The 26688-nt window shown below is 39.4% G+C and overlaps 1 long non-coding RNA gene across 1 annotated transcript in view; it reads left to right on the top strand.

The window, feature by feature from the left end:
* LOC105528272 overlaps positions 1-26688 on the top strand; it is a 198533-nt gene that overhangs the window by 48820 nt on the left and 123025 nt on the right. The window contains exons 2-3 of the long non-coding RNA XR_001004334.1: positions 25024-25323; positions 26227-26346. This is a non-coding gene — a long non-coding RNA (uncharacterized LOC105528272). The remainder of the gene's footprint in view (positions 1-25023; positions 25324-26226; positions 26347-26688) is intronic.

Here is a 26688-nt window from a genome sequence, read left to right as displayed (position 1 = left end):
AGATACACATACCAGGTGCTGAAGGAGGAACAGGCTCACGGAAAAGGATTCATGACTACACACTTTGCCTTCCTTCCTCGTGGTAGGCAGGACTAAACTGGTATTTGTCTTCACCTTTGCCTCCTTCAATGAAGAACTGGGAAGCTCAGATACCCAGGGGTCTCTGGTTGGCTGGTGTGGGGCTCACCAGTGGCGGGGTAACTTCCGGTGTGCAGTATCGGTAATTTCTTCAACCTGGTGGTAGCTTTGTCCAAGCCAATGTTTGTGAAGATTTTATACTCAAAGCTGGTGGTGCTTCTTATATCTCATGCTTCATATTTGTTTGTTTATTTATTTATTTGTTTGAGACCAGAGTATTGCTCTATTGCCCAGGCTGGAGTGCAATGGTGAGATGTGGGCTCACTGCAACCTCCACCTCCTGGGTTCAAGCGAGTCTCATGCCTCAGCCTCCCAAGTACCAGGGACTACAGGCGCCTGCCACCACACCTGGCTAATTTTTATACTTTTGGTGGAGACAGGTTTTGCTATGTTGGCTAGGCTGGTCTTGAACTCTTGGCCTCAGATGATCCTCCTGCCTTGGTTCCCCAACATGCTGGAATTACAAGGCGTGAGTCACCACAGTTGGCTTCATGCTTCATATAAGCTTAAATGCCCCTTCTTCAGGGAAGTCTTCCCCTACAGATAGACCTAATCAATCCCCTTCTTTTCAGTTGCAGTACTTATATCACGATTTGCAATTATATGTTAACCTGTGTGCTTACCTGATTCATGTTTGACTCTCCCATTAGAATGTAAGTTCTATGAGTCAGGGACCTAATTTGTTTTTTGTTTTGTTTTGCTTTTTGAGACAGAATCTCACTCTGTCGCCCAGGCTGGACTACAGTGGTGTGATCTTGGCTCACTGAAATCTCCACCTCCTGGGTTCAAGTGATTCTCATGCCTCTGCCTTCCTAGTAGCTGGGATTACAGGCATTCCCCCACCACACCTGGCTAATTTTTGTATTTTTAGTAGAGATAGGGTTTTGACATGTTGCCCAGGTTGGTCTCAAACTCCTAGCCTCAAGTAATCTGCCCACCTGGGCCTCCCAAAGTGCTGGGATTACAAGCATGAGCCACCACACCCGGCCTCTAATTTGTTTTGTTCACCACTCTACACTTAGCCCCTAGCCTAGATACTAAAAAATAAATGCCTGATGGATGGATGAAAGGATTTAAAAGTAAAATCTTGAGTGGGTAGAGATGCATGGCCCTAGGAATCAGGACACCTAAGGTCTCCTTGGGATTCTTATCATAGCCAGAGATGTTTCCTGGCTGCTAGCTCTGAAATCACCCACAGGATTCCCAAGAAAGCATTGAGAGAGAATGCCTGCTGTCACAGTCTGGAGAAAAGACATCCTGTGCCCTCTGAATGAACTCAGCAGAGCCTTGCAAGTGTCATCCCAGCTGTTTTAGAGGTGCTGCCTTGTCTGTGATTACATGCTGGATGCCTCTAGCATTGCCACAGGAATCCATTTTATTGCAATGTGGATTTTCCATTAGAGAGGGGAAAACCAACTCAGAAAATCAGCTTTAGTTATAGTAGATTTCCAAAGGAAAAGAAATTTTCCCTTATTTCATGTTTTCAGTTTCTTACTGACTTTTGACCTGAGGATTTTTAGCTTCACATTCTGGATACTAAAATGATAGCAATAACTGTAGCCAGTCTTTACAGAGATAGGCACTATCAAGTGCCTGTGCATATTATTTCACTTAATCTTCACAACAGTCTTATGGAATAGTTGTCACTATATTAATATGGACATTTTCTAGAGGAGGCATAGAGGGATGAAGCCATAGAGTAAACAAGTAGTAGAACTGGTGTTTGAGTCCAGGTTTAGTTCTACTGCTTGCATTCACTATACTGCCTCTGAACACAGTCTAATATTTAATTGAATTCCACATATGAATCAGGCCTACATATAGTGCATACGCATTTTCTTATTTAGTTGTTGCAACAACCTTATGAAGTGAATACAATTATTATGCCCATGTTACAGGTGATGACACTGAAGCTCAGAGAGTTTAGGGAAATCACTCAAGTTCACACAGAGAGCTAGTTATTGGCATTGCTAAACTCAAGCTTTGATCAGCTTACACTGAAGACTGCATTTCCAGCCACTACCCATTACTCCCTATCACTCCCAGAAATGCTCTTGCGTGGACAGTGCAGCGTGGTGGCCTTGTGGGACTAGTTGTGTGCCATGCCAGTGACTCATCAAAACTGCAGCAGGAAGTAGACACTGGCAAGTTTCTCTGTCATTGTGTTACAGCCCCTTCCTCACTGTACTTTGGATAGGGGAAGTGATCTTCTTTTGACAAGACTAGTTAAATTGACTTGTTTTTCAGAATTGAAAACTCTCTTATTTTCAATAACTAGCACACTCCTGGTAAATGAGCTGCTTCAGTTTTCATTCTTCCCATTTGAATCAGTTTCTGGCACTGCCAAAGAAGGTGAACTGAGACAGATATCCTCCTCTGTTTATTTCAGTCAAAACTCTGTCTTTGTATCAACCAAAGAAAGGGGGGGAGGGGCATTTAAATTATCCAGGTCCTCTTTCTGTAATAAATTCACCGTATCTTGAGGAATTATAAACTGGTGTTAAGTTTCTGCAAACAAGATGCCCAAATAAATTGGTGCTCCTTGCCCTGGACCCACTCTCTCCATCCATGCATTGTCCCTATGCTAGCCTAGAAGATGAGCCTGAATCCCTGCTCCTCCCCACCCCATATTCTATCTTCTGCTCTTTGAGATGCCTTGGCTCCTGTTGTCACCTGGTTGTGTGAAGATGAGCTCAGATTTGGTCTGATCTCTTCAAACTTTAATTTATAAGTGTTCTTGTCAGTACCTGGGCCTTGGCTTTCTTCTGCAGATTTTTATTTGATTGACCCCTTTGACTTCTAGCTTCTCTGGTTGCTTTAAGGTGGAATCTCCCATCCTAATCTCAACTCTTCTGAATGAAATTACAGCCGCTTGGCCGCCAAGGCCATTCCTGAGACCCAGCAAGTTTTGCAGTTGTCTTATCACATCCATAATCAGCAATACAACTTGGCCCAATCCTTAAACAATAGGATATTTTTTGTCTCTCACACTGATAGTCCTAGTGTTGACAAAATAGAAATAAGTTTTGACAGTTTCATTTACTAGAAAGAATTTAAATACGAACATCTGAATGGAATAGGTGGCGGCCCAAGACAGTTTTGAATATATAAACAATTTTGTCACACTTAAAATATCAATATAAGTAGGACTGGATCCTAGGAAAATTGCCTGTTGAAGGGGAAACAAAACCCTCAAGTTATATTCTCACCTCATAAAAAGCACCAAAATTAATTTCAGGTAGATTACATGCAAAAATCGTACACATAAATAACTTGAAGACAATATAAGTGAGTATTTGATTTTGAGTAAAAAATACTTCAAGATATAAAAGCATGTGATGGTGTCCTCAAAGGAAACATCAATACATCTGCGTATATAGAACGTAAAAGTTCTGTAAACTGAAAAAAAGTAGAAAACACATTTGCAATAATTGAAAAAGAGTTCAAATACATGTATACATAGAGGTATGTCTGTGCCTGTGTGTGTATATATACACAAGCACACATATACACAAACATATGTGTGTGTCTTACAAATCAATCAGAAAAATAATAGCAGCAGCACTGAGAAAATGACAAAGAACACAAACAGGTAATTAACAAAATTTTAAAAAAGAGACGTGATCAATGAACTCTTGAAATATCAATCCAGTCTCACTAGAATTCAATAAAAAAAAATTAAAAACACTGCTAAATAAAACTCAAACCTACTGAAATTTCAACTCCCTTCAAATTGGCAAAACTTTCTGGAAAGCTATTTAGCAATACTTAAAAAAAAAAAGACAGAAAGCACTTTCATCCGATAATGTCACTCCTAATCTGTACTAAGGATAGCAGTCAAATATTCATGTAAAAAGCTGTCTCTTAAAGCCTTATGCATAGTGCAAAAAAATGAAAGTATCCTAAATGTTCAATATTGGAGGAATGGTCAAGAACTTATATCTATAAAATGGAATATTGTATTGTCCTTTAAACTGTTTTTGAAAGATTCTTAAACATCAAAAATGTTCCTGATAACAATGTTAAACTAAGAGAATAGGAAGAATAAATATTTATATTATGATCCAAACATTGTAAAAAATACATAAATAAGAATAAACATTCATATATGTAAAAGACTAGAAATAAGTTTATTAAAATACCAAGGAAAATATCAGGAAAATCAGAAAATATCAGGAAAAATAATAATATTATTAAAATGTGTGTACCTGCAGTCCTTGAATTATTACAGAGCTTTCTTTTTAAATTTCTGTAAAGCATCAGGGGAGAGAGGTAAAAACGCAGGTGTCTTTCTTCCCTTTGTAGTGACTGTGCTAGAGTAAGTTGTTTCAGAAGCAGAGAACACGCATCTCCAGGGAACTCAAAAGGGCAGCCTGGTTGAGTTGCACATGCCACACAGTGCCAAAAAAAATCCCCTCCCCAGACACTTTCCAAAGCCCCAGATTAGAAGGAATAATTGTGGTTAGCATGAAACCAAATGAAAATACTACTGATAACTGTTCCTGTCTGGGAAATCTGGATCCAGCCAGTTTTGATCTCCTGAACCTGCTCTCTTAACAGTTACCCCATATGGAAAAATACTACTCTGAGTTTTCAGCTCTGGTTTTTCTATTACAGCACTTGCTCCCTGTATCGTGATTGCTTGTGGGCTTTTATTTGTTAGTTTTTCTAACAGTGCACTTACTCCCTATATTGGGATTACTTGTGGGTTTTTGTTTGTTTGTTTGTTTTTGAGACAGGGTCTTTCTCTGTCACCCAGCCTGGAGCGCAGTGGCAGGATCGTAGCTCATTGCAGCCTCAAAATCCTGAGCTTAAGCGCTCCTCCCACCTCAGCCTCCTGAATGCTAGGACCACAGGTGCACCCTACCACGCCCAGCTAAGTTTTGTAGAGACAGGGTCTTGCTATGTGCCCAGGGTGGTCTGGAACTCCCAGGCTCAAGCAATCCTCCGGCCTCGTCTCCCAGAATGCTGGTATTACAGTTGTGAGTCACCACACCTGGCCCAATTGCTTCTTTTAGTGGCAGTCTCATATACTAGCCTGTGAGCTTTGATGGGGGTGGAGATCTGCTCAGTATAGTAGAGTCAGGCTCAGTAATATTTGTTGAATGAATGAATGCATTCAAGGAATGAATAAATTTACACTGCTATATTTTGCTTCTGACCATAAGTTATACTTGACCGAGTGCGTTCTCTCTCTCTTTTTCTTAGAGTTTACCCACAGTAAACTTAGCTTATTGGCCATTTGGTCCCACTTTTACTGAAAATCAGATTAATGAGGTTCTAAGGAGGAAAAAATGATGAGAGTGGTCAAGAGCATGGGCTCAGGCATCAAATTGCTTGGGTGTGAAATTGACTCTATTATGTGCTAGCTCTGTGATCTTGAGCAAGTCACTTGCCCTCTTTGTGCTTTGGTTTCTTGATCTGTAAAGCTGTGATGATAACAGTAGTACACATCTCTTAGGGATATTTTGAAGATTAAGTGCGTTGTTAGACATAAAACACTTAGCACGTTGTCTGGCATTGTATAAGTAGTCTGTAAGTGGTAGATATTGTTATTATTATTTTCCCCTAAAAGCAGCAGACATCCTCTTCAGTTAATTATACCTATTGAATGGGTTTTCTAGTTTCTGCAAGCCTTCCAAGATTTTCTATCCAGACCATGCATAGGTAATGAACTTGATGTCTTAATAAAGCTTGATATTTTGCAGCAATTATTTTCAGCTCTCGTCTATTGTCTGATTTCATTAGTTAATGATTGTCATGACAAAGTAATAAAAGAGGGCCTTTTAAAATACTTCTGATATTGCAGATGTCAAACATCAATTACCGCCAAACTTTATTCCAAGACTACTAGTAGTTTTCTCACTTCAGGTTTTGTAATTATTTTCATTTTATGACGTAAATATTTTTTCTTTAGACTTAAAGCTCTTTGAGGGTAATTTATCTTCCTTACAGCTCCCACCTATACTGTTTTATGAATATTCTACTGATAGACAAAAACTTATTAAGTGAATAATCAGATCTTTTCCTCTTTCATTGCAAACACAGGGAACACTTAGCCGTGCTATTCTTACTTCTCAGCAAAGGTGTTTCCGCCAACTCACTGCTAGATTTCTTCTTGTAGTTTCAACTTGGAATTTTAAGTACTTTTTTTTTTTTTTTTTTTTTACCTTCAAAAGATGGTGCTACCATTGGCAACTGAGATTGGCGTGCACTGAAAGACTGGTTGCTGTTGGCCAACTCACTTGATACAGCTCTTCCAGTAGCAATATTTCCCCTTGGATTTAAACACATAATTGCAAAAAAGGGAGGTTCCAGACCATACTATTTTTTTATGTCTTACATGAAATAACATATTCAATTTTTAAGGCATTATTGTTATTTTTGTCAACAATAATACCTTCAGTTGTGCATTGCTGAACAGTTTATTGAGAGTTCTATATACATTATGTCATTTAATTCGTACAAGAAGATTGCATTTTTTCCTTTTTTATTTATTTATTTTTTTGAGACAGGATTTTGCTCTGTTGCCCAGGCTGCAGTGCAGTAGTGTGATCATAGCTCACTGCAGCCTCAACCTCCTTGGGCTCAAGCTATCTTCCCACCTTGGCCTCCTAAGTAGCTAGAACTACAGGCACATCCACCACATCTGGCTAACTTAAAAAAAAATTATTTTGTAGAGGCAGAGCCTCACTATGTGGCCTAGGCTGGTCTTGAACTCCTGGGCTCAAGCGATCCACCCACCTGGGCCTCTCGAAGTGCTGGAATTACAGGCCTGAGCCGCTGTGCCCAGCCAAGATTGTATTTTTACTGCTGGTTTATATTTGGAAACACAAGGATTGGGAGGGGAAAGGGTTAGCTGTCATGTGCCACATAGTTTACATATGTTGTCTCACTCAACTCTTATAGTAGCCCTTCAAGTAAGCAATAATATTTCTATTTCACTAATAAAAATTTGAGGTTCAGAGGTGCTAACTAGTATATGATAGAATTGAAAATCAAACTCTGGTTTGTCTGGCAACAAAACCTATGTTCTTTCTGCTACACTAGTGGTTGATTGAACTACATTATAACCCTAATTTAGTAGAAAGAGTCTACTTTTTATGACTAAAGTTACTGTTTATGAACCTCCAGTGACATTAAAATCTAGACACACACATGATAATACAGGACATCTCAGGCCAGCCTTTCTTTGCCTCATCCTTCCCACGGAGAGCTCATCCTGTGTGTTCCTGGTTCTCTGTCTCTGGTGATAAATATGGAGTATCCAGACATCGTGTTGCATTGTTATGTCTGTCGCTGTTTGCATAGGCTCAAACCAATGCAATAATTTGGAATGGGGCTGAGCTCAATTAGCATTCCCACGATTCCTTCCCTGCCTCACCCTTTCTAAACCCAATTCCTTGGTGCAGAACATCACAGAAAACCAAGATCAGAAATGTGGTAGTTCAGGGTGGCCTAGGAAGTGAAGAACAATGCCTTTCCTTTCAGATACTCTAACCTGCACTTCAAAGATGTTTGTTCCAAAATTCTAAAAAATGGCCAATTTGACTAGACCTCTTGTGGTGTGAGTGTATTGCAGAGAATCTTGTGAAAAAAGAATAAGCTCACTCTTGACAAGGCAATCTGATCTTTAGATCTTAATAACCATGGTTGGAAGATAGAAACTCTAGTGTTCATATTTGGGTCAGGGAATCATTGCTCAATATGCTAAGAGAATTCATTTTCCTTGAGTGTTTTTCCTTTCAGGTCACGTTTTACTGCTGGAGTTACTCAGCGAATTAATAGGTATAGAAATGCAAAGCTCTTTTCTTATTACATTCTATCGATCTGATTGCAGTGTCATTAATTGAAAGACTAGGGAAATGTGATGGATAGTTCAGCTCAAGATTCTACATTTGTTTTGGCCCAGATCTGTTGGAAGAAAGCTGCATGAAACTGACTGAAAGAAGCCTTTTGGTCTGACATGAATTATTCTTTCTTTGTCAATCCATGTGAGAGCATTATTCAGTCCTAGTGAGATTTACAATGTGAAATTGTAAACTGTTTCAATCGTTAAAGGAAAATCAACACTCAGAATGCTTATTTGTAGAGTTAGAAATAATCCATCCTGTAACTCTCTTTTATAGATTACTTACATATGATATTTTTAAAAAAACTAATTCTGACACAAACAAATTCTGACTCAAAAATATGGAAGGTGGGCTGTTTGTTCTTCATTTTAAGTAATTTTGTTTTGCAATATAGTGGTTGTGAAAAATTAGTTTCATTCATTTCCATTCAGTCCATTTGTATTCCAGAAGTGCATGAAACTAGAAATTGGTAGGTGGTTAAAAATTGCTTTTATGGTTATTTTTCTTTTCTGATGGTTTGACCTACTATTCCTTGGATTTCTCTCATAAGTTTAAGTTAACTTGAGAATTTTTTCTATGTATAGATATGTCCACATACATATTTGATTACTACTTTAATATGAAAAATTTAAAAGAGTCTTTAAAAATTTTTAAATCCTCCACAAGAAGGGAAAATTCCCCAGATCAGATAAGAATATACCAGACTATGGTTAATTTGCTTGCAAAGGCTGAGTTGTTCCTTTCTAGTTTATCACATTTTAAAGAGCTGAGCTATTTTTTGTGTGTGTTTATTATTTTAAATATTTGAAGCTTGAAGTGAATGCGAGGAATATCCAATTCTAAAGCACATTTAAATCTGACATAAAACATTATCCATCTCTTGCTTTTAACAGACATGTTAAAAAGTTTAGTACATGTTATTAATAATAGATATCCTGTCAAATATTTTTATCCTTCGTCTACAGTGTTTGAATTGTCTTTGTCAAGGTGTGATTTCTTTTTCTGGTTATGCTTTTGGGTGATAGAATAAGTCATTTGCGGAAACATAGGAAGTGAACGAATTGCCACACGGCATGACCTCATACTGGAACACATCTTGAAAATGTATTTAATGCTTTCTGAGCACAGAGACAATGGATTGTGGTTTGGGGTCCTCCTTCCTGACCTTTGGCTTGGTGAGAAATGTGGATTACTTCCTCTGCTCATCAGCTACTCTCAGAGTGAAAAAGAGGCTGCACCCACGTTAGGAAGCAAATGCTGTTGATGAGTGCACAGGCTGCCTTCCCCATGATATTATGTCTAAAAATACATCCACAGAGAGGCAGGCATATGCTCGCGTCTTGGTGTGAAGGAGCTCTCGCCTGTGTTTCTTGCTATACCCATCTAAATTCTGGAGTGAGGAATTAAATTATTCCAGAAACCCTGCCAGTTTTTGATTTGCCATTGTCTCTGGTTCTTCGTTGCCTTTGAATGGGACCCTTGATCCGAGGCTTTCATAGACCAGCCGGTGCTGATGGGGTCCGGGACTTGACGATGGCGCCTGCTCGTTCCTGTTGTGTTCTATCTGAGGCATGATTTTCTTTCCTTTTTGGGAGGTAGAGAGCACGGGGCAGAGGTTGCACCTGACACATTAGAACTCCGTTGTCACTGCTGTGGCTGTTATTCCCCTCGGCAAGAGCCAAGGAGCAAACAGGACGGTGGGTCACCTCGCCAGCTATTTAGCACCATTTCCTTTCTCTTCCTCAACCTTGTTAGAATTTTCTCTTTCTTAAGTGACAGGGTTTGATGGGGGTTCCTGTGCCCCCCTGTCTACCCTTGCTTTATCTTGATAAGGACTTGCTTTATCCTGATTTCTAACACCTCTCCTCATTATAAAAGCTTGCTAGACTCTCATTCCCGGTCCCTGCAACTCAGTTTTTCTGCTCTATTGTTTGGGTTTTCTCTTTGAGTGTTAGTTCCAAATTTCTCAGCTTGTGTGGTTACCTCACAAGTTAACAAGGGTAAAATTATTGTCTGAGCTATTTTCTTTAGGAAGAAAACAATTTGCTCTTTGGAGTGATAGTCCCAAGAAAAGGAATGAATAGCAGAGGGAAATGAGGTGATATTGTTTTGCAGCTTCTGCTACGGCTTGGCTGTGAATACCTGTGCTCAGGTGAGACTTTCTGTTGTGTTTACGGAGTTAGAGAAAATTGTTAACCTTCATGATATTTTCCATACCTTGCTTGAAAATTATTTCAATTCTAACGAGAAGGGCAGAGGAAAGAAGCATTGCTTTTCATGCACCAGAAAAGAGGGACAAAATCACAGATAGCATCAGATGCAAAGGACATCATTCCATTTGAAATGATTTATATTTAAAAGTGAGTGAGATCAGCTGTTACTTATACCACCCTCTTTCTTCTTGTGTTTTCAAGTTAGCAATATTTTAATGTCCTTGAAAACTGTAAGGCAGAGCATTGTTTTTCAGAAGAGTTGATTTTTTTTGAGGTTTCTGTAACATGAGATAAAAGAAGTCTTTATTTGTTTCAGGTGGTTAGCCCAGCATCTATTCAATACAAGTTAACACAGACATATCCAATGTAAGCCGGTACTCACAACACGTGCAACTAAACACAGCCCCTAACACAAACCCACTCAACATTAACCAAAATCCAGGCTTGAGTTTAAACCAAAATGATTTCATTTATGGAGGAAAATTAATCTTATTATATACTTTTCTACAGCTAAATATTTAGCTTTCCTTTTTTAATCACTATTTTCTTAGCTTCTTTCATAAAAACCACTGAAATGAACAAAGAACTGTACTGTATAGTTAATTTCAGTTCTAGTGGGTGTTGATTAAAATGGAATGTAGATTACATATATGATAAACTCTTTTTTGTCAGCAGGCACTTCCTTTTAGTTCAGCTTAATGCATTTTATTCCCAATAATGCCAAAGAAACATATATGTCTTAGAACGCTCCATACCTAATTATGTGGCTGGATACATTAATAACCCATAGCATTACATAGATTTGAGGACTAAACACAGATAAAAGCCGGAGAAGGTGCCGTTATTTGTAGCCAGCAAGTTGCATGATCCAGATGCTGGAGTATTTGCATGTCTTTCCACCTTTGTTCCTTCAGAAGCATTGAAGGTCTCAGCTATTGCTGACTAATTGATAGTTGTAGAAACTGCTATAGGCTTCTTAGATTAGAAATGCATGCAGACGTGTGTCTTGATTCAAACATTAAGGAATGCACACTCACTTACTTACACAGGCAGAAAGTCTTCATAGTAACAGAGGCATGATGGAGATAGCAGGACATAAAACAGAGAGAGAGAGAGAGAGAGAGAGAGAGAGATAGATAGCTGGCAGCGAGTAGACTTCTGCAAATAGTTCTAAAATTCGTTTGCAAATTCAGAAGCCTTCAGAACCATCCAACAACTCAAACACTCTTTTTATTTCTTCTCTGCGGGAAGACTCCATCCAGGCTTTTTTTGTTGTTGTTGTTGGCAAAAAAAAAAAAAAAACAAACCAAAAAACAAAAAAATCCCCCAAAATGGAAAAGGTGAGAGCCCTGCCATCTTAGCTCAGAATTCATCTGATTTCCTTTTTTCCCCCCTGCCTTGTATTCCTCATTCCATTGTCCATGCATCGGATGGCAGACGTCCTTGCTCTTGAATGCGAGTGTCACAGCAGGAGCAGAAAGGGGGTTGAGGGACGGCATTGTCAAAGCCACGGTTGTCTATTGTTTCTTCGCTTTCACTGCTCTTTTTTTTGAGGCTTTCCCTTCCTAGTGGCCTCTGTCCAGGAGGAGGGAGAAAATTGCAAGTTAGTAGAACGGTGGAGGCTTTTTTATTGCACACTGTTTTGATAAAGAGCTCAGCAATAGAGTCTACGAAATTAGGAAACACAGCAAAAGTGGAGGATTCTGATGCGAGATCGAGGGCAGGCTTTGGAGTCTTTGCTCCAGCCTACATACCACAGGCAGTTTCTTCGGAAGAACTTCGGCGGTGATATTTGCTTTCCTGTTGCATTTTCATTTTTTAAAAATCATGAGAAAAGTCTTATTCATCTGTCAAGCTTTCCATTTGTTTATTTTTGTTCAGTGAAACAACTAGATGGAAATTGTGAGGAAGGCCAGGTCTGCTGTTTGTAATTTGCTCAAATGTTGAAATCAGTTCAGCCTAAATTGGTGATTGTCTTTTTCAGATCATTTATGCTTGCATGTGAAATTTCTGTGGTAACTCTCTGCTCTGTAGGAAAAAAAAAAAAAAAGGGTTGACTATCATTTGTGTGGCTGTTAAGTCTTGGTACTATGTTATTTTGTACCTTAAACATAGCTGTTCTTTTGAATGACATTTATGCATGAGTGATTGTCTTCTATGAACAGGCCAACTCCTGACAACTCCCAAAGTTTTCAAAGGTTACAGAGTTACACCCTCAAAACAGATTTTTAGGAAAGTATTTCAAATGGGAATTTGACATAACATGAAAATGTGAAGATCTCTTCCAGCAACTTTAACTTTATGCTATTTATATTTCTTCAAATCAATACAAGTGATTAAACTTGTTTTTCCTTTAAAAAAAACAGAGAAGCAGATTAAATTTGAACTCCACCTTTAAACGATTTTGCTAAAAAACAAATTTACACATTTTACAAACTTAGTTTTAGCCTAGAAATATCGCATACCTATAAATGGTCCTCCATAGTTTTCTTCCTTCTAAATATTGTACTATCTATAAGTATCTAGACAAAATTATTCTAAATTGATCACTTTTCCCTTAAGCCATGTAACATTTGGCTTCAGTCCAGAACTCTTCACTATTTTCAGAATTTGCTAAGCATTCAGCTTTTCAATTCTAAAATATATTTTTAAGTCGGGGGGATATGTCTGCATGCAGAGGAGGAAATATTTTCTTTCAAGGAGCCATTCCATTTTATAACACATGCTGGTGGGTTGATGTTCGATGAGAACTCATGATTTCTTTCTTTTTCAAATAATAATTGTAGTCTGTCTGTGAAGGTGTGGATAGAATTACCTTTGGGTTCCAGAAGAAAACACCCTAAATTAGAAGCCTGAGATCTTCCTGTATATGAACATCTAGTTTGGCATGCTGCAAATACATCTCTGCCTTTTCGTTCTCATTGCCTTGATTTAGGGGACTTGGGTCCAGCCACCCTGCCTCTTTCTTTTGTGAAAAGACGTTCTGAAATGTCTTTAGAAAGCAAACTTCTCCAAGAAATGCAGAGCGGGCCATGGTTTGAATGCAAGTCTGAATTTAATTGCGGCCACCCTGGTAGTACACTGTTTAATTTCCAGCATGTGTCTAGATGATCCTTACAGCAACTCCAGGCCAGGAATTGTGAGCAAGGAAAATTTATCTGTGATAAAATTACATATTTTGTTGCCAAGGAACAGTCACTTGGGGCTGATTCAAAAGTCAAATTTAAACAAATGATTCCAAAGCTTTTGTGAAAGGAGAAGTTGGCACTGCTAACTTCTTCAGTGTATTTTGGATGGAGAAAAATGGATGGTCCCATCTTCTGATCAGTTATACTTTAATAAGGTGTGAAATGAAGGGGGAAGGAAGGAAATGGCTGAAATATTACAAGGCTGGGTAATATTTCCACCTAAAATGCTAGAAGAGACAAAGAGGTTAATGAAAAGCTGAGTCTCTACAGTTGAAGCAGTCGAAACAAGTTCTTTTTGCACTCACAAATAGCGTAGTTCTCCAAGGAGCTGGAAGGAATGCTGAAACCCTCGGGAGAACAGATTTGGAGGGAACTCCATCTCTTAGCCTGTGTCCTCTGCAGATATTTAACTTCTGGAACAACTTGAAAGGAGCAACTCATCTTGTGGCCAAGGTCCATCCCAAGACGTTTTGAAAGCATACATTCAAGTTCAACCATTAATCCAGATATTTCAACAAGTGTCTGTAATTGCTCCAATAGATAGAAAACTTGTAAATCAGACTGAAGACTTAAACTTGGCATTTCTTAAAAATGACCACCTCCAATATTTAACACACCGAACATAATACAGTCAAAATATTGTTTGTAATGTATATCTTCTGAGCCCTGAAAATACAAATGTCTTTTAAAAAGAAAGGGAAATACAGCACACATTCTGGAATTTTGGAAGAACATGAAGCAGAAGATCACACATGTAGGTAGACAGAAGATGGAATAGGACGAAACCATTCTCCGTCTCTTTACCCATAATGCTCTCAGTCTGATTTAAAATAATCACTAAGATGGCAGCACATGACCAAAAATACTAAATTTATTTTCAATGGCCCCATTAATTGAAAAAGTTTTCTTTTTCAAAAGCATGTCACTGAGACTCTACAGTTAAGTAGCAGACACAGCTTTCAGAGCTCCCACTTTTTAAACTTTGTTGGATTTCTTTTTTTCACTCTGAATTGGGAGGACAAAGTTGAGCTTCCCCTTTCCGAATGCCTTCCACTTCCTAACTGTACCAGGCCTTCAGAGATAACATGCTCATTTCATTTACTTTGAGGCCGGTTTCCTGGTAGTACTCATACAACACGTGAAAAGTATCAGCAAAACACAGACTTTCTACCGTGCTAATCAACCGACTCAACAAACAATGCTTGTGATATTTGGGCAAAGAAACAGAAATCTTCTCATGGTTTGTTAAAGTGAGCAAACGGGGAGCATTTGGATATCATATTTTATATTCAAGGAGTTGGGGTTAAAAATAAGCAAATACGCAAAATGAAGACCCTGGTATAGAGAATGCTCTGACAAAGTTCTGTTTTCCTCCCTGGTATTTTTTTAGTGTGTGGCAGGGATAGGTATTATTTCATTCATATAGACTGACATTTGGAATTTCCTTGAAAAATAACTATTATTTTTACAGGTGGTGTGTTAAGTAGATTATAAAACTTCCAAGCATATTCTAAGAGAAGTTATGTTGTAATGCACGGCTGGTATTTATTTTACTGATATGTATTTTTAAATATTCATTCATAGTCATTTATATCTATTCATTCCTATTAAGTGAATATATATTCATTTAATGTGAAAGTCTATGTAAAAGAAACAGTGATGACTTGGAGAAAATGCCCCCTCTACTCTTCTCTGAGTGTAAATCTGGAAGAATGAGAAGAATATATGCAAAATACCTACTCCACAAGTGCTAAAAAGAAAGTTTGTGGGCAGATATTAACAGGAATATCTCAGATTAGCAATTCTTTAAAAAGCTAGCAATGCCTCTCTAGCCTTCTTCAATCCCTTTTATTATCCCCCATTCCTTTGGGTCCTCTCGTTCTACCCTTGCCCCAACCACTGGCAAGGTAGAGCTAAAATAAAGGCTGGCAAGGAACACCAGTGCCCTTACCCAGTAAGATCAGAGTATCTAACTATAAATCAAGAACTGGCAGAGTAAATGTGATATATTCATATTAGTCAGTTTTTTGAAGAAAACAGGTTATTGTTATTGTACAAAGCCTTTTTTCCCAAGAAATTAAAGTTATTTGACTCTCAATATGTATTTCATCATCGTACTCTTGGAAGGATGATTTTTTTTTTTCTCTGCCATGCGTAAGAGGAAACTAAAGATCGAAGACAGTTTTGGGCCAGGCACAGTGGCTCATGCCTATAATCCCAGCACTTTGGGAGGCCGAGGCAGGTGGATCACCTGAGGTCAGGAGTTTGAGACCAGCTTGGTTAACATGGTGAAACCCCGTCTCTACTGAAAATACAAAAATCAGCCGGGTGTGGTGGCATGCGCCTGTGATCCCATCTACTTGCTTGGGAGACTGAGGCAGGAGAATTGCTTGAACCTGGGAGGTGGAGGTTACAGTGAGCCGAGATTGCACCACTGTACTCCAGCCTAGGCGACAGAGTGAGACTCCATCACAACAACAACAACAACAACAAAACAAAGACCGTTTTGGCTTACCTAAGATTAAGAAACATGTGGTGCTGGAGCATGTACTCAGACTAAGACCTATGCTCTCTGGTCCAGATCCCTATGCTAGCGTGCATTACTTTTCAAGGTTGTATTTGAGATTTTATAGGAATTCAGTTGCTGCTCTGGGCTGGTTAATAGGACCTGAGACCTGGACTGCCCTTTAAGAAACTCACAACCGAATAAGAAAGTTATTTCAATATGATGCCCTTTGCTGGTTTCAGGCACCTATTTCCTGGTAGAGAAAATCAACATTTTTGCACATTTGAGACATTTTAAATATTTGTGAATTTTTATTTCTTTTATGTAAAACTGACAGAAGTCAAACGTAGGGATATTAGAATGAATAATATGAGAAGCGCCAAAACTCCTTAAAATGTTTTGTTTTGTTTTTTTTCCCCGCTATTTACTAACCTGAGAAATGACTTGAAATGGCAACTCAGGCCTACGGGGTGTTGACCTTTACTGGGGCCTGCCCTTCTCTGACTAGGACTAGTGATTTTGGATATTCCATATCATCCCATTTTATATCAGTGAATTTTGGTTGTATAGGTAGTCAGTTGGGACCATTCAAGTCCAAAGCAACTTTTTTTTTTTTTTTTTCTCATCTAGTATCAGATTTTATAAGACTAATCTGGACGAGTGCCTCAGTTCTTGACTTTATTCCGTTCCTCTCAATGGAGTCTTAAAATACTGCATTGCAGCTAATCACATCAATGACCTCACTGCAGAGAGAAAATCATCAATCCTAGATCACAGAATTTTGGAGTAATCAGGACTCTGGGGACTTTTAAATAAAATCATAAGATGTGAGTTAAAGTTCACTGATATCCCATGAGTTTTCCTTTAAGAAAGAAGTGCAGCGTCATTATTTTTTGCCTCCAAGTAATTTCATACTAGACCTATCTGGAAAAACCCTTAAAATTTTTTGACATCTCTGCAATTGTGATATATTATCATGGCAACCGTGCGTCCATTCCTCCTCCCAGTTGATATGCTGTGATCAATGTTGAGCTTGTTCTTTTTATTTACATCAAGTTAATGTGATTTTCCAACTTCCAGAAAAACTACCTTCTCATTGGTTGCTCAGTAGCTAGCTTAATGTTTGGATATGGTGTCAGCTAAGTTATGCCCAGGCATTTAACAATGGTTGATTAATTTATAAACTTGTAAAAGGAGATTTATGTTATTTTATTTAAACAATGGAGAAAAAGGGAGCTTCTTTTCATGTTTATGCTTTTAAAAAACATAATAGTAAAACATGCTTTATTTTATGCTTAAAATAAAACGTATCACACAGTAGCATTGTAACTTTTATTTTAATAATGATGATGTGAGATTGGGTTTATTTCCACAAATATCCTGATATTTTCATTCACATAAAAAATTCCAAAACATTTCAGTTTTAGATAATGTTGTAAGTTTTCATCACCCAGCAGGTCTATGTATCATGAATGCATTGAGCAATGACCCAACCCTCAGTTTTGCTGGAACGGCACTCGTCTCATGAGTAGGCATTATTTTGAATTTTCCCGAAAATTTTATTTCCATGTCCCTTTTAATTTTTTTCTTTTTTCTTTTTCCTTTTCTTGAGATGCAGTATCTCTCTGTCACCCAGGCTGGAGTGCAATGGCGTGATCTCAGCTCACTGCAACCTCCGCCTCCCGGGTTCAAGCGATTCTCCTGCCTCAGCCTCCTGAGTAGCTGGGATTTACAGGTGTGCGCCACCACGACAGGCTAATTTTTGTATTTTTAGTAGAGATAGGGTTTCACCACATTGGTCAGGCTGGTCTCGAACTCCTGACCTCGTGATCTGCCCGCTTTGGCCTCCCAAAGTGCTAGGATTACAGGTGTGAGCCACTGTGCCTGGCCTTTAATTTAAAAATATTCCTAGACCAGGTTAATATGCCAATCTGGTGTATATATTGGAACCACAGGAGAGGAGGAAAGTGGCTAGTATGGAACCAGGTCAATAAGCTGAGATTGAATCAGTGACAGATCAATCTACTAGAGACTTGACTAACCATTGCTGAAATATCAGGATATATATACATGACAACAAACAGAATTGGGGTATGGCCATTAAAAGACTAAATCCTTCCTTTCCTGGGAACACATCTAAGTGGGACACTCCATCCTCTCACATGCAGGCCTAAATTTATTCAGGAACATTTAATAATAATTTGTCAATTGACAAATATTGTTTGAATGTTTGCTCTCAATTCAGGGTTGGAGGAAGATGCTGTCAAAAATTTGAGAGTGGTAAAAGATGCCATAAGTGCACTCGGAGTGTTTATCATCTGCAAGGAAATGACAGTAAATTCAGCGTAGTTGTTCCAGAACACTGACGAGTACAACCGTCTGCCAGGCAGTGTGCAATGTGCCATGGTAGGAGAGAGAGAAAAATACTGTTGCTGCCCAGAAGGAACTTGCAGTCTAGTGAATGATATAGACTCATAAGGAGGTAATTTCAATAGAATGTGCTACATGTAGGGTGCTGATGTGACAGATGCAGCTCACTACCACTTGTTAGGGCTTGGAAAGGCTTCCTGAGAAGATGATGTCTAATCTGAATCTTGCCTAAAGAATTATTTATTTAGTGTCCATTAAAACAGTAGAATCTTTGCTTCATGCTGGGAAGCTAAAGGAGAAGGCAGTGTCTATCTTTGAGGGGGATTTTTGTCTAATTTAAGAGACAAACAGGTTATAAAACACACCACGTACACACAGAGTGGAATAGGGTATAGACTATAACAGAGGTCTAAAATTTGTTTTAGGAGACCAAAGGGGGAACCCAGATCCTTTTGGAGGGAGTTAAGAAAGGTGACCTACCCAAGCTGCTATTCAGTGTACTAGCACTGTGAATAGAGTGATATGAAGATACATAGAGGAAGGAGTGACTAATTTTGCCTGGAAGAGGGTAGAAATTTCTTAAGACTTCGTGGAGGAGGTGGCATTTGATCTGAGCACTGAAAATTAAGTGGAATGCTCCCAGGTAGGAAGAGTGAAATGAGAAAAGAAGAAAATCCCAAGAAGATGAGACAGCATGAACCAATGCTTGGGGTTGTGAACGGCTCTGGTGTATTTAGAGAAACAAGGCCTACTTTCGTTTGGCTGGAACTTGCGGGGCACTGATAATGGTTTGGATGTGTGTCCCCTCCAAACCTCACATTAAAATGTGATCCCCAGTTTTGGAGGTTGGGCCTAGTGGGGGATATTGGGTCATGGCGGCAGATCCCTCATGAATGGCTTATCATCATCCCCTTGGTGATGAATGCACTCTTGTTCAGTTATTTCACATGTGCTCTGGCTGTTTAAAAGAGTCTGAGACCTCCCCCTTCTTGCTCTTGCCATATGAGGCACCCGTTCTTCCTTTACTCTCCACCATGATTGGAAGGTTCCTGAGGCCCTCACTAGAAGCAGATGCTAGCACCATGTTTGTATAGCCTGCAGAATGCTGAGCCAATTAAATCTCTTTTCTTTATAAATTACCCAGACTCAGATATTTCTTAATGACAACACAAATGGACTAACATAGAAAATCGGTACTGGGAGCAGGATATTGCTATAAAGATACCTGCAGATGCGGAAGTGACTTTGGAAGTGGGTAGTGAGCAGAGTTTGGAGGGCTCAGAAGAAAACAGGAAGATGAGGGAAAGTTTGGAACATATTAGACACTAGTTAAATGATTGTGACCAAGGTGCTAATAGAAATATAAATAATGAAGGCTAGGCTGACAAGGTCTCAGATGGAAATGGGGAAGTTACTGGGAATTAGAGTAAAGGTCACCTGTGTTATGCTCTAGCAAAGAACTTGGCTGCATTGTGTTTATGCCCGAGAGATCTGAGGAAGCTTGAACTTAAGAGTGATGACCTAGAATATCTGGTGAGCAGCAAAGCATTCAAGATATGACCTGGCTGCTTCTAACAGCCTATGATCATATACAGGATCACATACAGGAGCATATAAATGACTTAAATTTGGAACTTTAAGTTTAAAAATTTGGAAAATTTGCAGCTTAGTCATGTGGTAAAGAAGGAAAAAATCATTTTCAGGAGAGAAATACAAGTGGTCTGTGGAACAATTCCTTGCAAGAGAGACTTGCATGACTGAAGTGGAGCCAGGTGCTAATATCCAAGACAATGGAGAAAAGGCCTTGAAGGCGTTTCAGAGATTTTCTAGGCAACCCCTTCCATCACAGGCCCAGAGGCCTACCCTGCCACTCTGGGAAGTTGCTCCTTGCATCCTAATCACACTGGCTCCAGCCTCAGCCCAAAGGGCCACAGGTACAGTTCAGGTCAAAGCTCCAGCAGGTGCAAGCCTCTGTAAGCCTTGGCAGCTTCCATGTGGTGTAGGCCTGCAGGTGCACAGAATGTAAGAGTGAAGGCTAGGCAGCTTCCATCTAGATTTCAAAGGATGTATGAGAAAGCCTGGGTACCCAGGCAGACGCCTGCTACAGAGGCAGAGCCCCCATAGAGAACATCTACTAGGAAAGTACAGAGGAAAAATGTGGGGTTGGAGCATCTACATAGAATTTCCATTGAGGCACTGCCTAGTGGAGCTGTGGGAACAAGGCTGCTACCCTCCAGACCCAAGAAAGGCAGCTTACATTCTGAGCCTGGAAAACCTGCAGGCACTCAACTCCATACCATGACAGCAGCCATGAGGGCTACACCCTGCAAAGCCACAGAAGCAGAGCTGCCTAAGGCTTTGGGAGCCCACCCCTTGCACCAGTGTGCCCTGAATGCAGGACATGGAGTCAAAGTAGATTATTTTAGAACTTTAAGATTCAATGACTGCCCTGCTGGGTTTCAAATTTGCAGAGGGCCGATTGCCCCTTTCTTTTGGCCAACTTCTCCCTCTTGCAATGGGAATGTCCACAAAACGCCTCTACCATTATTGTATCTGGGAAATAAATAATTTGTTTTTGATCACAAAGGCTCATAGGTTGAAGGATCTCATCTTCAGATGAGATTTTGGACTTGGGACATTTGAGTTGGCACTAGAAGATGTTAAGACTTTGAAGGACTATTGAAAAGTGATGATTGAATTTTGCAGTATGAGAAGGACATGAGATTTCAGGGGTCAGAGGAAAATGATATGGTTTGGATGTTTGTCCTTTCCAAATCTCATGTTGAAAGGTCATCCCCAATGTTGGAGATGGGGCTTAGTAGGGGATATTAGGTCATGGGGATGGATTCCTATTGAATGGCTTAGTGCAATCCCTTTGATGATGGGTGAGTTCATGCTCAGTTAGTTTACACGAGATCTGGGTGTTTAAAAGAATCTGAGACCTCTCCCTTCTCTCTTTGAGTCCTATTCTAGCCATGTGATATGCCTGTACCCCCTCCACCTTCTGACATGATTGGAGACTTCCTGAGGTCTTTACCAGAAGCAAATGCCAGCGCCATGCTTCTTGTACAGCCTGCGGAACCATGAGACAAAGAAATCTCTTTTCTTTAATAATTACCCAGCCTCAGGTATTTCTTTATGGCAATACAAATGAACTAATATAGGCATGGAAGAAATTGAAGAAAACAAGGTCAAGAGAGTGGCCTGGGGCAGAATGTGAAAGCCAACCTGAAGAAAGGCAATGAGGAGCCTTTATTGATTCACTGGAAGTTTTGAAAAGTAACTTTGGCAGGAGGGGTAGGAAGGATTGGAAGGAGAAAGATTAAGACAGTGATTCTCAACAGGAATGGGAAATCTATAAGAATAACCTGAAAAGCTTTTGCAAAATACATAAGGCTGTTTCATCCTGCACTCTTCTGTCTCCTTCAACCACACTTCTGATGCGATATGGAGTTGTGGGAAGGTAAGCATTTTGAAAAATGCTTGCTAGGTGATACTGATAAATCCTTCCCTCTACCACTTCTTTAATTTAGCCAAGAGTTACTTAAGTAAGGCTGTGACAACAGAGATGATAAAGAATGGACTTGAGAGGCACATGAGTTGGAATTATATAGGATGGATTGGATGAGGGTGTAATGGAGAGGAAACATGACAAACAGGTGTTTAGTTTGAGTGACTGAGATACTATAAACTGAAATGAGCCCAAGAAGAGGAGTAGGCTTTCTGAACATAATTGTGGATTCTACTTGATACAGGTAGAATTTGAAGTCACTATAGGCAGTTGATAATATAAAGAACTGGAATTCAGGAGAGCTTAAAACCACAGATACCCAAGTCAATTGTGAAGCAATAGACAGTACTGTAGAAGTATTAAACAATGGCAACAGAACACCAGAGGCAAGGGAGATCTGTATTGTCTGGAGCAGACAGATAAGTCTTCTTGGATAAGTGAAACTTGAGTTGCATCTGAAAGTATTAATAGCTTATTCAACTTTGAGAGATTAAAATTGGAGATCATTTGCCAAAAGGTATGGGCGAGAAAGAAAAATGCTGTTTCAAGAGGGCAGGATAGTAATATGAACGACTTAAGAATAAAAACTAATATACTTCCCTTTATTCTTCACTCCCAGCGGGAGCTATTATTATTCACAATTTATAGATGAAGAAATAGGTTCAGAGAGGTTAGATAAATGGTCTGAGTCATTCCAAATAGAGCAATGTCCTTGAATCTATGACCTTTAACTCCAGACTCTTGTTGTAATCCATAGATTGTATGTCATTAAAGGCAGGGTTTATTTCTTAATTATTTTAATATCCCTCGTGGCTAGTATATAGCCTGAAAATAGACTCTAAGTCTCTAAGTACATATTTTTTGACGTAAACTGAAAATTATCAGTTCTTTTGTGCATCAATTTAAGTATTTATCATTTACATGTAAGACTAAACACAGAAGTGAAACATTGTAGGACTAGAAATTACCTTAAAGATCTTCAGATCCAACTGACTCACTTTATAGAGGAGGAAATTAAGGCCCAGATAAAGGAAGAGACTTACCTAAAATCTCACATGCAGTTATCAGCAAATCTGGAGCAAAACCTATGCCTCAACTTCTCAACCAGGACTTTTTTTGCATACCATTCAATCTAAGAGCACCACATTTACAAAGTGTGAGACTGTCCTCCCTCTTCTGAGCTCTCCAAAGTTAGATGGACACAAAAAACATAGAGAGGCATAAGAGGCAATTTGATAGATAAGAACCCTTGGACTATTTTTTTCAATCAGCAGTCTAATCATTGGATTGAATAAGAGAAGGCTGATATAAGAATCAGACACAGGAATTCTCGAGCAATTCATCTGAGAAAAGAACAACAACAATGGTTTGAAGGGAGGTAGTATATTTTTCAATGGATTCTAACGGCATACTATGGAGTTACCTTTGTTTGTCTTGCTATCTGTTAAATGTAAAACACAGTCTCAGCTACCTAAGGCAGATGAGAAGAAATACCATCCCTGGTCCCTGGTCCAGGGCCAACATACAGAACCCTGAAGGGCACTCACAAGCTGTGCAATTTGGAGGACTCCCACTACTCTGCTCTCCCAGGCTCCTCATCTGTAAATGAGAGAATTAGATTAGATTTATCTAGCTTTTGTTTCTCACTTCCTCTCTCAAATAAACCCCTGCCCAAAGATAATGAGCCTATTCCTACCAGCGAATGAGGTGAAGAATTAACTTGAGGCTGTCTACACTGTCATGGATGATGGCTCCTAGAATTAACTTGATTCTTTTCTACACCAGCATAGTTGCTGGCTCCTAGGGTGGGCAGATTCTGGTCCTGCACCAACCCTGACTGGTGATCTTCTTGCTCTATCACCACCATGTGGATCTAGGTGGCTTCTTTGGTCCCTTCAGCTCAAGATGCTGGTTGATACTCAGTGAAACACCACTGTTCACAACAACAAATTGAGTGTGAGGAACTTGATCTTCTCACCAATTTCCTGCTAACTTATCCTCCAAGTCTCAACTCAACTCTATCTTTTATAATTTACCATTCAATCTAAGAGCACCACATTTACAAAGTGTGAGACTGTCCTCCCTCTTCTGAGCTCTCCAAAGTTAGATGGACACAAAAAACATAGAGAGGCATAAGAGGCAATCTGCTTATCCTGTTCTGCCCTCGGTCTCCATCTTTTTTTAATGTCTTTTTTTTTCTTTTAAAAATTTTCTTTTTTAAATGTAGCATACCATTAATGAAACAATTTTACATTAAGTTGAAACACTGACATTCATTTTTGGTGTACAGTTTCTATAAATTTAACGCATGTATAGATTGATATAATCATCACCACTAACAAAATACAGAACATATCCAAAACTCCAAAGAATTCTTTCATGCTATTTTTTTTATAGTTATACCTTCTATTCAGCCCCAATCTCTGGCAACTGCTGATCTGTTGAGAATGTCATCTAAATGGAATCATATGCGTGTAACTTCTGTTTTAAGAATGGCTTCCACCACTCAACATAATGCCTTTGAGATTCATCCCTGTTACTGTATGTATTCATAATTTCTTCTTTTTTACCCCTGAGTAGTATTCCATTGTATGGATATACCATACTTGGTTTCTTCATTCACTGATTAAAAGACATCTGGATCGTTCCCAGTTTGGGGTGATTATAAATGGAACTGTTATTAATATTCACATACAGGTATTCAAAAAGTTTTTCTAGGGTGAATACCTAGAAATGGTTGACCCCTTAGTTTTGATTCCTTCTCACTTTTAAATCTAGGTTTGCCTCACCCCTGGACTAGTGATACTGAACCTATGCTGCTGCCTTGCCTTTTCCTCTGATGAGCAGTCCCTGTCTACCAGTTTTGGTTCCATCTCTTTCATCCCATCACTCTCTTCTTTCTGGCTGGGAGCTCCAAGCACATAGTAAAACCAAAGCCCATTTTAATTAGTCTAAATCTTTTTCAGCTGTAAATTTGCTATGATTTGGATTATTGCACCGGTATTGTAGTACCCTCTGCTGGCCGATTCGCAAAGATGGCTTTATGCCTGTGCTAGAGGAGAAACTGTAGGTACAATAGAAAAAAGAAAAATATGATGGGAGTGAGGAGGAAGAGCGGTGGCGAACTACCATTGTAGTGACAGCCTGACTGGGACACTCCATGTATTTGGTGCTACACATATAGATAAATGCTGCAATATTTTTGTGGAACCCTACAATATTGTGCTTGTCTTCTCAATTGTAGGCAAAGATGGGCTGTCTGGAAAGCTGGACTCAGCCTGGAGCATGTTCCCCAGATTGCTATTTTGTGAAGGCTTCCGCATACAAATGACTCAGATCCAAACATTCAAAAATGATCTTGGAGGGCCATCTGGTTCTTGCTGGTTCTAAAAGCTTCATTCAGCCTGGAATATGGATCCAGTACAAAAGATAGTGAGAGCTGTTCATTGAGGTTTAACATGTTCCACTGATCGAGGCTAGAAGCTGGCTTTTAAAAATAGCCAACACCGATGCTCCAAGGGCCAATTGCTGATGCTTGTCACAGGTCAGAGGAACTCTGATAAATATTTAATTGATGATGATGTGGTTGTATGGAGGTTTACACACACACACACACACACACAGAGCAACACAATTTTATATCATTAGAAAACACGTTAATTTGTTTGGGTGTCTGAAACAGTCTGGGAATTAGGCTGAACCAGCATGTCAGGCAGTGAGAAACCATGTAATTGTTGTGATGTGTCATTTTTAATTCGTGACGACAATACTGCCAACCTTACCGTTTGGATCATGGTGCTGATGGATTTGCCATTTGCACTAGCTGGCTGCTGGCTTTTCTGATCAAATGGCTGCCTGTTCTGTGGCCAAGGGACAGGGAGTGTTTTCTATTAGGGAGGCTCATGAGCTGCATGCGGATGGGAGACTACAATCTCAGTCTTAGTTTCTGGCTCCAACCAAGTTTAGACAGAGATGGGACATCTCATGACGGGGACACTGGGCATCAAGAGAATATGGATTGAAGACAGTCACCTCATTGGACAAAATGCATGAAGTGGCATTACTTGATTCACTTTTTGTTGCTATGGGCTTTGGCTGTCTCGCTGGAAAGTGGTGTGAGAAGAGGTGTGTGTGCTTTCTTCAGCTTATGCAGACGAAACCAAAATATATCCTGTATAATGACATTGTCATTCATTCTTTATGCTTTGTCATACTCTAGGATGTAAGATTATCAAATACAGGGATTGTATCTTGTTTATACATACCCCTAACCTCTCATAGTATCCAGCAAAGAGAAGACATAAAAGGAGAGCTTGTTAAATGCTCTGAGTAAAGGTGTGGCTTTTTAAAGGCGCTGATAGATTGGATGACATCTATGAATGTTGGGGTCATGGGAAATTATTTTACCTGCATCTTAGATAATTGATCTTTCTGTATTCACTCCCAGTGAAGATCCTGGTGTTACACATCCAGTTGTTCACCTCCTTCCAAGATTATGACATTCCAGGAAACCTCCAGTCCTAAGAGGAACTGATATCTACAGTATCTCCTCGAGGAAGTACAACCGGTAAGTCCTTACCAGTGAGTTTAATGTTTGTTTCTAAAATGTACCAAATAACAACAAAGATCCCCCATGCCTGGCAAAGAGTACCCATGCCCCTGCCACATACCATGAAGCACAGCCTCTCAATGGTCAATGGCAAAAACTAATGTTTGTCTGTCCTAATGTGTATATTCTATAGAGATGGAAATGGCATTTAAAATGATTTTTGTTAATGGAAACATTTAGCACTATTGGTTTTATAAAGTTCTAGTGAGCTTTATGGTCTCCAAAAAAGACTAGCTAGGGCTCTGCAGTTTACCAGCTTCTTTCGACAAAGCTTCTTCTCTTCTACTCTCGGTATATCAT

The sequence above is a fragment of the Mandrillus leucophaeus genome, unplaced genomic scaffold (assembly GCF_000951045.1).
Source record: "Mandrillus leucophaeus isolate KB7577 unplaced genomic scaffold, Mleu.le_1.0 Scaffold71, whole genome shotgun sequence".
Lineage (NCBI taxonomy): Eukaryota > Metazoa > Chordata > Mammalia > Primates > Cercopithecidae > Mandrillus > Mandrillus leucophaeus.
The sequence above is the reverse complement of the archived record's forward strand: the minus strand, read 5'-3'. Positions and strand labels throughout refer to the sequence as shown.